The sequence below is a fragment of the Rhincodon typus genome, chromosome 6 (genome assembly GCF_021869965.1).
Source record: "Rhincodon typus isolate 14 chromosome 6, sRhiTyp1.1, whole genome shotgun sequence".
NCBI lineage: Eukaryota > Metazoa > Chordata > Chondrichthyes > Orectolobiformes > Rhincodontidae > Rhincodon > Rhincodon typus.
In genome coordinates this window covers 29,004,215-29,016,330 of record NC_063337.1, presented here as the reverse complement: position 1 = coordinate 29,016,330, position 12,116 = coordinate 29,004,215, and the positions used below count along the sequence as shown (strand labels likewise).

At 37.7% G+C, this 12,116-nt stretch overlaps 1 protein-coding gene across 1 annotated transcript in view; it reads right to left on the bottom strand.

Annotated features, from left to right (window-relative positions):
• The window catches only part of stard13b (StAR-related lipid transfer (START) domain containing 13b), a 450,686-nt gene extending 439,929 nt beyond the window's left edge, over positions 1 to 10,757 (bottom strand). The window contains exon 1 of the mRNA XM_048598023.1: positions 10,656 to 10,757. The gene's annotated coding sequence lies outside the window, so the exon portion shown is untranslated. The remainder of the gene's footprint in view (positions 1 to 10,655) is intronic.
• Between the last annotated feature and the right edge of the window lie 1,359 nt (positions 10,758 to 12,116).

Genomic DNA, 12,116 nt, shown 5'->3' with positions numbered 1-12,116 from the left:
TTGAAACGTGAGCAGACCCAAAGAATAGTAAATACACAGAGACAGGATAAGGAATGAGACCAGGACAAAGGGCCAGGCTTTGGAGTGGGTGATAGAAACAAGAAAGCAGCGTGGACTGCACTAATCAGTAGAGTAAGAGATGGATGAAGAATAATGTCTGGTCTAAGTACCACAGGAAATATGTCAATTGACTCTGGTACAGTTCAGTGAACTGTTTTAGACTGTCCTTGCTTGTTCTTCCTACATATGCTTCAATAAATAACTGTAAACTATAGCTGAGTCTGCTGGTGGTTTGTCAAGTTACACCTCAACAAAGTTTTGCTAACTTTCCCTAATTAATCCATGCTCCTCCAAGTAACAGTTAATCCTATCTCTCAACACGTCCAGTAGTTTTCCCACAACTGAGGTCAGACTAAGTACCCTATAATTTTGTGGCCTATCCCTTGAATCCTTCTTGAATAATGGTGCAATGTTTGCAGGCTTAAAATCCCTTGATAACACACCTATATCCAGTAATCCTCAAATCCTCAGAGCATCCACTATTTTCTTCTTGGCTTTCTTTAACAGCCTAAGATACAATCCAGAGATAGCAAGAACTGCAGATGCTGGAGTCAGAGACAATACAGTGTGGAGCTGGAGGAACACAGCAGGTCAGGCAGCATCAGAGAAATAGGAAAGTTGATGTTTTGAGTCGGGGCCCTTCTTCAGTACTGACTTTTCTGAAGAAGGGTCCCAACCCAAAACATCAACTTTCCTACTCCTCTAATGTTGTCTGACCTGCTGTGTTCCTCCAGCTTCACACTGTGTTATCTAGGATACAATCCATCCAGGTACCTGGCGATTTATTCACTTTCAAGGCCATTCCTTACATTATACTAATTTTATCTAATAGTTCACATTGCTGCGCTTTAACTAGAAAGTCTGCATCACCCCTCTCCTTTTGGAGACAGAAACAAATTACTTATTTGGAACCCTACTCATATCTTCTGTATCTATGCACAAATTACCATGCTCCCCTCTGATAGACCCAACCTTTTACTTAGACATCCTCTTGCACTTGATGAACTGATAAAACATCTTTGGATTGCCCTTAATTTTATTGGCCAATACATTTTCATCTTCTCTTTGCTTTCCCAATTTCATTTTCACTTCACCCTGTACTTTCTCTACTGCTGTAAATTTCCTAAAGTGTTACAATTTTTGAGAATGAAAACAGCTGAAGTCCTGATGTGAGATGAGGTGAAAGTCACTGCCCTTGATATCAAGACAACATTTGACCAAGTATGACTTCAAGGAGCCCTAACAAAACTGCAGTCAATGAGATCTGGGGAAAATTCTCCTCTGATTGGAGTCACATCTAGTGCAAAGGAAGATGGTTTTGATCATTGGGCGTCAATCATCTCAGTCCAAGAATGTCACTGCAAGAGTTCGTCAATATAGTATTCGAGGCACAGTGGTCTTCAACTTCTTCATCAATGCTCTTTCATCCATTACGATGTCTAAAATAGGTTCGTTGATGATTGCACAATGTTCAGGACCATTTATAAATCTTCAGATACTGAAAATGTCCATGCCCATCTGCAGCAAGGTTTGCACAGAATCTAGGCTTGGGCAGAAAAGAGAGGGGTAACATTAGTTTCATGCAAGTGTCAAGTAATGCCTATCTCCAATAATAGAGAATTTAGCTAGAGTTTAAGTTCAATGGCATTTCCATCACTGAATCAGTCTCTAGCAATATCCTGGTGGCTACCATTGACCAGAAATTGAATTGGACTAGTCATGTAATTATTGTGGCTACAAAGTCAGCAAATAGACTAACACTTCCGCGGTGAGTAACTCACCTCTGGATTCCTCAATGCCTGCCCACCATCAAAAGGACGAAAATCAAAAGTGTGATGGAGGATTCTTCAATTGTCTTGATGGGTGTGGCCCCAACAAAACTAAAGAAGGTTGACAAAATTGAGGACAAAGCAGCCTGCTTAACAGATACTGAATCCGTCACCTTTCACATTCAGTCTCTTCACCACCAATGCACAGTGTCAACAGTATATACCAGCTACGAGTTTCACTGCAGGAACTCACCAAGCCTGTTATAATAGTATCTTCCAAACTGTAACCTCAATAATCTAGACGGTCATGGGCAGAAGATCACTGAATTAAAAATGTTTGTTAATGGCAGAGAATGAGAAGAAACCTTCCTATCATTTCCCAATTAATAGCTGCAGATGTCATAATCAGTGGAAATCTCAATATGCCTGGTCATCAGAGATGGAGAGATGGGGAGTATTTTAGCATGGATGATGGAATTATATCGGATATACAGCACTAAATAACAACAGCAAGTGAAATATGATTTGTTCATAATGATAATTCAAGTATTCTTAACGATTCAGTACTTGAACTTGTCCCATTGGAATTACAGGTTGTCTCCACCGCTATTGATTCATTCCAAAGTTAATCCTCTGATGGTGCACCATAGCAAGACTTAAGTAAACCATGGGAGGAGGACAGTCTGGAAGATTGAAAATCTTGTGGGTGGGTCCACCATGGAGAGATTTCCCCTTCCTGCCTCCAATCCACTGAGAAACCTGCCAGGCTAGTTGCTTTATCATTAGTGACATCCTGGTGGCAGTGGGATCAAACCTTTAAGTGAGTATACATTTATCTCTTAAAAACCTTAAATGTTTTGCTGTTTGACAGTCAGACTGCTCAACACCATCTTATTGCTGATAAGATTGTGAACAAATCTGGAGCAGGTGGCAGGGCAGGGGAGTTTGCTGCCTACTGTATTTTATAGGACCCCAACTTCGAACCTGCTTGCAGAAAAACATAAAATCCAGCCCATACATGCAGGTCTTCAATGCCTTTCACAATTTAAATAGCATTCATGAAACTCCAGCCTTGACCATTCATCATCCCACTGGTCTGCAGCAAAGTATTCTCCAGCTCATTACTAGCAGGCAGTTGCACCTGAGCAAGGAGAGAAATGCTGGAGAATGAAAATATAAAAGTGAGACTTCTTTTAAAGTATTTCCACGTCTCACCTGTTGTCTCCATCAGTTTGTGTCTCATACAGCCCATATGTACCTACAGTATTTATCTGAGTAACTTGTCTCTACTTCTGCCAAACCAATAATGGTTTAACCACATAGAAGTGTAAGGAAGAAGAGCAAAGATTTAAAGTTGGACAAGACTATGCTCACAGACCTATTACACATTGTTAGAATGTTAATTTTCAGTTTAGATGTGGACCCCATAAATATTTTCCTTTTGCTGCACTTTTATTCTTGCCAGATGTTGGTTAGTGGCTGGCAATTACCTTTCTTAGTTGTTGGTGATGATGGAAAGACATGAAATTGGGTTAAGAACTGGGGATGCTGTGAAAGGAAGTCTATTTTTTAATAGGATTGTTTTGCATTAGTTGTATAGACGGGAGGGTTGGTGGGAGGAGGTAGGAATTTGGGGAGACAAGGGTGTTTTTTCCATATGGTTATTCGATGGGAAGTAGAGTTTAATAGAATCTCACAATAATGACGGCATGCCAGGAAGCAATGTGTACAGTTGGTATTGCTTATCACCTTGTTCCTTCTGTGTTTGTCCTTCCTCATCTTTCAAGAATCACCTTTCAAATAGGTTCTGTGCACCTGTACCTTGTTCCTTCCAGAGGTCAAAACCTCATTGATAGGTAAACTTGTACAAACTGCAGCATATCATGACCATTCTGGAAACCTTGGTGACTCCAGGACTGGTGCCTATCTTTAACATGTCAAAAAATTGTTCAATAGCATACTTAGTAACCACATGGCCTTTACTTCTTTGTCCCCAGGCCTCATTTTTCAGGTTTCTGCAAACTACCATGTAGTAACTCTGCTAAAACTATACAAGCTAGACTACAACAGGAATACAGTGAACAGTTTTGCTCACTTATCTCAGGAAAGATACTATCCACTTTGTCAGGAAGAGAAGAGCTGAATATTACCTAAATGAGGAAAAACTGCAGAAAGCTGTGACACAGAGGAATTTGAAATCCTTGTGCATGAATCACAAAATGTTAGCATGCAATTTCCTTGTGTAAAAGGGAAGGTAAATGGACTATTGGCCTTTACTTGAACGGGAATGGAATGTAAAAATAGGGAGGTGTTGCTAAATATATACAAGGCTCTAGGTAGACCACACTTGCAATACTGTGAACAGTTTTGGCCCTCTTATTTAGGTATAGATTTTCTTCTGAGGTGATGTTGAGTAGGTTGGCCTTATTGATAGGAGACCTTATCGAAATATATAAGATTATTATGTGACTTGACAGTGTAGAAGTGGTGATGTTATTTCCGATTGTAGGACCGTCTCGGACAGAGTAAAGTGTCGCACCATTTATTAAGACAGAGATGAAGAGGAATATTTTCTCTCAGAGTGTGGTATATTTGTGGGTCAAGACTGGGTTGTTAAGTATATTCAAGGCTGAGATAGCCAAATTTCTAAACATAAAGATATCGAGAGTTATGGAGGTAATGCAGGAAAGTGGAGTTGAAGATTATTAGATCAGTCATGATCTCATTGAATGATGAAGCTAACTCAATCGGCTTACTTCTGCAAACATTTTTCTGTTGGTGCATATTGATCGAATCCCTTGCAGTTAATGAATGCTCCTGACAAATCCAAGGAACCTTAATAGACATGTGTGCAATCAATAATATCCTGTATTGTGGGAAGCAAATCACAGCCAAAAAGCTGAGTATCTGCAATATCATTCTAACTGGGATCATCATAGAAAGAATTCACAGTTCTGGTAAAAAAAGCCATCCATCATCAGTCATAACTCTTTTGCATTAGTGGGTCAGTTGCAACATCCTGCAAATGTATCTGGCACAGCTCTTAAAAATTCCATTGGCAGAAATATTTTGGTTAATGGTGACATTGATAGCTCTTGTAAAATGTGGCCAACAGGAAAGAGAACAGATGTTGTTCCAACAGGCTGGAATTGTCTTCCACCACTTGACATGACATCATAGATTTCCTCAGAACAGGTCGTCCTCTGTCTGTTGACCTTGTTTGGTGAGTATAGGCTCCTGTAAGCTTCACCTCTGTGGTGTTCTCTTTCTTGCAGAACTGCAAGATTTGAACAGTAGGCTGCTGTAGGTATAGGTCCTGCTGTTTCTGCTTCTGCTGCTGTTTTTCTGATTATCTTAGTCCTTATCTGAAGTCCAAAGTAATACATTATATCTGCAACCTATAGTAATGGGATATATCAGTTTTCTGAAATGCTGGTTAAAACACCAAAGCTGAAAAAATGTAGTTGACACCTTCAAATTGTTTAAAACAACCTTCAACATGTATAAAATAACCTCTCATTCATACTGTCAACAAGCCCTATCACAGAAGCGGGTAAGAAAGGAACTGTAAGCCCTGAGCATGTAACAGAATATTTCCCTGTCATAACTTCAGCACACTTAATTATTGTTGAACATTGTTCACAGGAGGCAAGAAGATGAAGCTTTTCACCTTGCAGTCACCAGAACTAGGAAACAAGAAAAGGATGCTATTACTCTCAGCATGAGAGGGTGATGCTGATTGGTTGGGTCATTATTGGCAGCTAACTTTTCTTGCTGCATCTCCATGCCAATCTTCACTCTCAGACTAGGTAGATAGATTCTGACTGGCAGGTTGTTATCACAAGGATAATGCAGAGATTAGTTAATACCATGGCCCTTTTCCTTTTAATAAAAATGTGTATTGTATGTATAACTTCATTTTGCCCATATAAAACATTGCCCTGTGTCTTTATATATGGAGCTTCCACCATGTACAATTGCATCACTCTGCAGACCCAGCTGATGATCTTAAATTGACTTCCAGTGTAGGTCTAAGCACAGTCCAGATCATTTAATGAATCATTTCCAATGTCAGAATCACATCTAATGATGGGTATACTTTTCTAAGGCTAGCAAGTGTGGGCTAGTTGAGTGCTATTGTCATGTTGTCCACTGATGGTGGCATGCTGTTAGTGGAGAAAACCACGCTCACAGGTTTATTGCATAGCAACAGCATGAGGCAATTGAACCCCAAATAGTTTTTGTGAGTGGGTCCCAAACAATTTCTTCTGGTCCCCAGGCCAATAACTAATTCTGACAAAGGGGGAGGCAATTGGTAGGGTGTCATGGACAGGTCAGCTGGAGGAGTTAGGAAAAGCACATAAAAATAGTATTTTTAGGTCTTTTTGAGTTTCTAGTAATTTATTTAAGATTAAGCCACTTAACAGTCGGAAATAATAGATGAAATGGCTAGACCATGCAGTTCAAATAGCTAAAAGGAACTTGGATATCTTGGATGGAAAGGACTTGTATCAACTTTAGACAGTCAAGGTCACCTAGAAATAGGTCTGACCAATTTAATGGTGGTGCAAATGACAATGCAGTTTGGTATGTGTTGCTGTCTTGCTAACTTTGAGATTGTTGTATCCATTTTACAACTGTAAAATAGGGCTAAAATATTAAATTTAGATCTCTTATTTGACAATATCATCAACTGCATAGATAAAATCATCTAGGCCCTAATCATGAGTTCTTCATTATATTTGTTTTTTTTTATGTAAAGGGCTCCTCACCACAAATTGTTTTTTAGTTCATTCATGATGTGGGTATCCCTGACTTCACCATCTCTAGATACACCCATCTCGAGATACACATGACAAGGTGGCCGTGAACTGCCTTCATGAACCAATGTAGTCCATTTCCTGTATATAGGCCCACAACTAGAAGTCCCTGGCTTCAGTCCACTGGCACAAGTCCTCCTATTACAGCTGATAAAGCATTTTCCTCCAACGGTTCCTCTGATGAAGTAAAGTAAAAATATAATGTTCAATGCTATTTCTGAAGAAAGGTCCCGACACAAAACGTCAACTTTCCTGCTCCTCTGATGCTGCCTGGCCTGTTGTGTTCCTCCAGCTCCATGCTGTGTTATCTCTGACTCCAGCATCGGCAGTTCTTACTATCTCTGATGTTCAACTGCAGTGTTGTCTGGTCCTGGCATTTGGAAATTAATCCATTGCTGAAAAAATATACGTGTAGTATGGGTTGTTTTGCAGGATAGACTAGAGATGATGACAGTTGATAGTAAAATTGTATTAATATTACCTATTTGAAATAATCACATGACTTATGGAAGCCAATGGATTAATCTTGAAGTAACACTGTTATTGTGGAAGCGAAGGCAACAGCACTTTACACCCAGTAAAATCCCAAGATAATGTCTAATATCTCTTTTGTTTAAGTAATGAATATTAAGTCTGTTGGATCGTTAATATCCCACTGCCTATATATACGGGCCTTTGATTTAACATTTTAACTTAAAAAAAGATGTTCCCTCCAACAATAATCCCTGCTTTGCTACCATCCTGTGGTATCAACCTGGAATGTGCTCAAGCACTGGAAAGTTTGATTCAAAGGAATATCCACAGTAACTGCCATTGCCCTCGGGATACGATACATGAAACGAGTCCTATGTCACATTTTTAAAGTTTGTACTGAAACTGATAATGATAGAAATACATCCTAGACCATTCAGAGCTGTATAAATAAAAATAGTTAGTATTATCAAACTAATTAATAAATCTTAACTCTGCAACTTAAAGGGGTCTATTATGAAAGGTTTAGTTTCCTCTTGTTAGAGTCAAATTCAGATTGTTAAGTTAACAGCTCAGCTAAAAATGCTGGGAATAGAGCCAAACCAAATGAGACCCAGATGGTCTGACTGCCATGAGTAATGATAAATGAATTCTGGACATGGCAAAAGCAAGTTAAGTGCTGTTAATGAAAACGCGGAACATTTGAGTTTTCATGAATATCCTACAAGCTTCCTTTTTGGCATAACTGTTTACTGCAAGGAAAACACTCAATTTTTGACAATGTTTAGCTGTGAAATTTTGCTTAACCAGTGTAGAAATCCAAAGTGTAATTAGAGGTAGTTTGGCTGCACCTTCACTGCGGCAACCTGTTTGTTTTGGCATCACGATAAAAGTCACCTTATACTCTTTGTTGTGGAAGTTTTTGAAATAATTCAGATACAGAATGTTTTACAGCAACGGTCTGCCTCTTTGAGTGATAACAACAACATCAATACACTAATTAATCACAAATAGAGTTTCTAAGGAACCACAAAAGATCAATATGCAAGTGCATGACTAATTTAAATAATAGATGTAGCAAAGAAAACACTATTGTTTGAAGAACCTTTTTGTTATTGTTAACTGTATAGCTCCAAGCTCTCCTAGCAGACCTGATTATGCTTCTGTTGTAACTGAGTAGAACACGTGTAAGAGATCCACTGGGATAGTTGATAATGTGTGCATATTTATTGAATAAGCCATTTGGAGTGGAATTAGATGGAATTATCTGATCATTCCATGATATTTCATCAGATAGGTCACTTCAACAAGAGGCGTAAGCAAAGTGATCCAAATGTCCTGTATATTTCTCTAAAGAAAAGGGTAGATTAAAATAACAATTCCAAAACAGATTTGTAATTTTATGCTTTTACTTTTGAAGCACTCCCTCCCTGGGAACCAGTAAGCAAAGAACATAACTAAATATCTTCTATCATGTCACAATAATTAAATGTTTTGGAAATATATCATATATTTTAAAATGCATTTTGATAACTTGAGTAATCAACATGTGAAAGTGACTTCATGGATTTTCAACAGCACTGAAGACTAATTCAAACAAGAAATGGCAGCGTTTACTTGAAAAGAGTGCTGGGTGTGCGAGGGGAAGAGAGCTAAGTATGAGGGGAGAGAGAGAATACATGGGAACATTAACAAGTATAGGCATGGGCCTCACAAAGCTATTATTTTCAACAGACTATATGCGATTTATGCTATCTTTAACTTTACCTGGCACAGAGTAATTCTGTAAGCCTCTATTACTGGCATTGAGCCCCACTGGCATCAAAAATTTGAACAGAGAACTGGAATAAGGATTGGTTTCTAGCAAAGTTCTGATCAACAGCACAGCCACGGAAAAGTATTCCTTTAATCTCCTGATAGAAATGAAGTTAAGAAGCACAAGCGGATAAGAGTCTTTCAAATTTCTCCCCTTTTCACCAAGTTGATCAAACAAAGCCTTCAAGGTATCAGTCCAACATCAGAATTAACATTATTCTTTGCTGACCAGTTACATTACTCAAATGGTATTTTAATAATGCCAGTTGGGCTGAAATGTAGTCATCTATCTATTGTTATCTATATAGACCCCACCACTTTAGAAAGTTATTTACACAAATAGTATGATTAAATATTTTTAACATATGCTTGGTTTTCAATAACAAAATAGGGAACATTAACAATTGACATTTATCTATCAGTCTTCTTACAAGTAGGTTTATGATTGTTTGTAAAGGCTGTCCTGTGTTTACATTTTTAGAAAATATCTCGCAGACATAAATATACCTAGAGTCTGCTGATCAAATCATTAATAACATTTTGATTGTGTTTAAAAATATGTTGGTGATTGATGGTATTCATTTATATTTTCTAACTGACATTCAACTTTCATTCAAAATGAGGTTCCATGACATTCCAACTATGCTTGTTGGAAAATTAATAAAAAGATCAAAATTACAGGCTAAATGCTGCATGTGGAAAGGGAAGTAGAATATGCACTGTTGTCTTTGGAAGCTTTTCTGAACTGACTGGACCTAGTCTCCTGGTACATGCAGCCAGAGGAATACACTTTATAAAGGTGCAGGGCATATTTCTAAATCGATGTATGTTTTGCAGAATGCAGTTTTGGGCTCTATTTGACAAAATTAATGGTTTGCTTACGACCACAGTCGAAGCAAGGACCACGTCAACACTTAAGGATAGCTTAAATCAATGATTGAAGGAAAGGAGAATAAAGGAACACAAGCACCAGACTGGCATATGAGATTAAAATGATTGCCCTTGTGTTGGATAAACACCATTACAAACTGCGTGGATCAAACTGTCTGTTTTTATTCTTAATCTGATATGCAATTTCTATATAATTTTATGTAATTATGTGTCACTGCAGACTTTAAAATTAGAATCCAATGCTGACAATTATCCTTTACATAATATATTGTATAAAGTTATACATGAAAATAATAATGATTTGTAAAGAACTTTGAAAGCACACAAAATACAGTGGTGATACGTGGCCAGTGTAAATATGACAAATGTACTGTATCAAGTATTAAAAGGGGCAAAAATACCAGAATTCCAGGGCACATTCTAACTTAATACTTTTAAGATGCCAGCTTTTATTTAATCCAAAAGATATAACCATACCAATCACCAAAGCATGTTGCACAACACATTGAAATTTAATAAATCTGATCAAACAAAAGTATCAGTAATTCCATATCTGTTTCAACACATAAGGCACTGTTGTCCTCAATTAATTTCACTGTTCTAGTCCTGTCACTGTTGACCATAATCATTCTTCTGTCACAGATACATTTAGATGTAAAAGCTAAGAAAAACATTTTTTCTCAGTAGTTCATGATTAAGTAATCAAAACAGGTTTTCTATGTCTGCCAAAACATTACACTCCAGCTGCATTTAGAGTGACAACAAAAAAATTCAAATGCATCAAATACTTCAGGCAGCAACAAAAGGAAGTATAATAGAAACCACTCACAGTTAAAAGAGAACGCTTTCCATTAGTCCATCAACTCAACCAGCAAGTCTTATTTTATTCTACGCTTTCTTACGCGTGAAAAGTATCTCCTTGTATGTCTGATGTGAAACAAGCAATGTGCATAACAAGTAAAAGCTTACGAGTGTGATTGAACAGGATATTTGTCTGTATTTGCATATGTGTGATTAATGTTCTCCCGCCCACTTTTTTCATTTTCTTAAAAAAGTCCTCTAAACTTCTGAAGGAAGACAATTAGTTTACACAAACAATTATCTTCGGATAATAAAATTTGATTAGGTTAAGTGCCATATGGCTGTCCTGCTCTCCAAATTTTGTTATAACATTTCTTATTTCTTTTAATGTGAACGAAATAATTGCACAAACTAAGCTTCTTTTATTGTTGTGACAGAATGCTCACTGTGAATATGTAGGTCTTCGTTAAAAAACATAACTATTTTATTGGATATAAAATGTATGCACAGAGTTAAATGTTTGTCAAGACTTAAGAATCATATTACAGTTTTTTTTAAGATGGTAATTTGATTCCTATTATCTTCCAAAAGCATTTAGTTATCACTTCAAATTTTAATCAGAAAGAAGGAAAATATTGTGTTATATTTATGAGGATTTTAAGATTATTTATTTAGGATTATAACTGTAAATTGAGGGTAAATGAAAGTGGTTACATGGCTTGATTTGAATTATGCCTGACAACAAATCTGTGTGGTTTTATTGGTAGAGATTAACAAACATTATTAGATTGAGAATGTGCAAAATCATTTACACTTGAAAACAATGGCAGCAGTCTGAGTATGTGACTAGGAAAGTGTGAGGAGTGCAGTTTTCCATACCCTGGGGCAGCAAGAATCATTGCAATTGTTGGGCAGGAGTCCAAAATTCAGATCTCTACATTGAGATGTACTTTCACAATTAAATTCCCTCTACTTTCTTGCCATTAGGTAATGAGAAGCCGATATACATATGTTATTGATTCTTCACCAGAATTAATTTCCTCTTCATATCAACTTTTGCCCAATCAACTTGACACTTTAGAAAGTTGACTGCAGAAACCAAGGTGACTTTGGTTCTCTTCCTCCAGTCCACGAAAGTACACAGCCTTTGCTGCCTCTACTGAAATCTGCGCAATGTTGTTTCTCTATGCTTTTACTGGAACCATTACAACTGCAATAGGTGGCTCCATGTTGATTAATTTGTGGCCATCGGTTCACCCAATTGGGTATCTGGGTAACTAGGCAACAGGACAACACACCAGTGTCAATTTGTCAGGTACCACTTTAGCACACATCATAATGCAGCAGTGTCAGTTTCTCAACTGACACATTAATGGGCACAGTGAGGCAATGTCTCTCTCTCTGTCTCGGAGTGGCACCTTAATGGGTGAGATTAGCCAGCAATATCAACTTCTAGGATGGCACTTTAACAGGCAGGATCGGTCTGCAG